This window comes from Geospiza fortis, unplaced genomic scaffold, assembly GCF_000277835.1.
Source record: "Geospiza fortis unplaced genomic scaffold, GeoFor_1.0 scaffold1194, whole genome shotgun sequence".
Classification (NCBI taxonomy): domain Eukaryota; kingdom Metazoa; phylum Chordata; class Aves; order Passeriformes; family Thraupidae; genus Geospiza; species Geospiza fortis.
In genome coordinates, this window is record NW_005054748.1 from 81,625 (window position 1) to 83,562 (window position 1,938).

General features: G+C 34.7%; 1 protein-coding gene across 1 annotated transcript in view; it reads left to right on the plus strand.

The window, feature by feature from the left end:
* Positions 1–1,688: 1,688 nt before the first annotated feature.
* SLC7A9 (solute carrier family 7 member 9) overlaps positions 1,689–1,938 on the plus strand; it is a 15,279-nt gene continuing 15,029 nt past the window's right edge. Inside the window, exon 1 of the mRNA XM_005431069.2 lies at positions 1,689–1,772. The gene's annotated coding sequence lies outside the window, so the exon portion shown is untranslated. The remainder of the gene's footprint in view (positions 1,773–1,938) is intronic.

A 1,938-nucleotide genomic window follows, 5' to 3' on the forward strand; every position in this document is an offset into this window, starting at 1 on the left:
GCTGACCTCCACAAGATGCAAAGTTCTTGCAAACCAGTAGCATGACCCAGCATCACCACAGCTATTAAATCATATAATTTCTTTATAGTCCACTTGCAGCATACCTGCAGTTATTTAGGAAAAAAAAAGTTATTTAAAGAATGACAGTGCTGAGATAAAATCTTAGAACACATCTGGCCATTTATATGGTCAGATAAATGCAGGGAAACACACTGCTCCTCTCATTAAAATTCAATAACCTGGAAGCAGGAAGGTTGAAATGGAAAGTATTCACCCTGAGATACTGCTAATCTACAATTAAAAACTGCAAGTTAGGATGATCCTTATCACTTGCTTTAGTATTGATCGAAGCAGAGCATGCATTACTGCAAGCAATAAATTCCAACCCTAACAAACATTAACCTTCATTTTTAGTAAGTAAGGATAATAAAAGTTTTATTTATATACTGTACCCTTGCTATTTCCCGAATTCAAGTTGAAAATTTCTTTTTACGATTTAATTGGTAAAGAGCACTTTGAAAAGGTTCAAACTACAGTGGTTAAATGGGATCAGCCCTCAAAGTGTTTGCCTCAAAATGCCTTGGAATTTGAACTCATTCGTGTCTTCATCTATTTGTGTACCTATGTGAGAGGGAAGGATTCTTTTCCCACGGCTGTAAAATGTCATTTCTCTTGTCTATGATGAAAATAACACTAGAATCCTTGAAATCAATGGTTTTTTTTTTTTCTTTGGTAGCTGAGCAAAAGAAGCTGGTAGAATGAAAAATCTTTTAATGGGTTTACAGCATCCCAAGGAGAGCGACCCTTAAAACAAAACTGGACAATAAATGAAGATACTTTTCTATTTTTATAAAGAAGCACAGACTAGTTGAGGTCAAATCACTGCAGAGAATTAAGACACCTTTTGAACAGGTGGGAGCTCTCCAGACAGACATTCCACGTGGACTAAAACCAGCTGCTCAGGCAAAACCTCAATTTTCAATGCTGCTTTTATGGGATCTGAAGAAACAAAATGGAAAACAGACCTGAAGGAGCAAGAAAAGACAAGTGACACAACTACACAAATTAATCAAAGATTACATTAAATCTAAGAAGAATTCCTCAGCAAAACTTTACTTAACAGAACATTAAAGATTATATACCCCATTTTCTTTTTATCAAAATTATGTAGGTTTTGGGGTTTTTGTTGGTCTGTAAATTCCAGGGTAGAGATGATGTGAAAGTTGTGCCTGCTTCATTTCAAGGCACAAAGTTAGCCCCATAATATTGACCTCCCCTTCTTTTTTTTTCTTTTCACATTAGCTATTTCAATAGTCTCTGTGGCATTTCAGGAACAACACAGGTATGATAAGATTATAAACCTTCATTTCAAAATTATCAGAATAAGGAACATGGAGGTGCATTACATAATATCTGATCCCAGATGAAATTGGGAAATGTGAAATTGAAGGACACAAAACTGGTTAATGTAGTCATACATCACAATTACCATGAAAAATATTTAAAAAGTCCTTGTAAAACTTTCATTAAAAGGAATAAATTGTTCATACCTGCCTTTTCATATGTTTGTAGCATGACTATAATTTAACCTGTTTTATTCTCTTTATCTGTAGGCAAAGAAAAAAACTCCAAAGTTTTATCTGGCCATTCTTACTGTGGTAATTTTTCAAGAAGAAGTTATTTAAGATGGAAGAGCTTCTCTTGTATCTTAACCCTATTTCTGTGAGAATTAAACAAGAAAAACCGAGAGGAAAAAGCCAGTGACTAAAAAAGTACAGTTTTGATTTTGTTTTCTGTACCAACATTGCTCTGCAACCTCAGTCTTGGAGAAAAACATTCCCAGTGCAGTCTGGCCCAACCACCGGAAAACATGGCAAATATAAACTAACAAATGTTCTTAAGAGTCCATTTTTAGTCACAGATTTACATCATCATTGC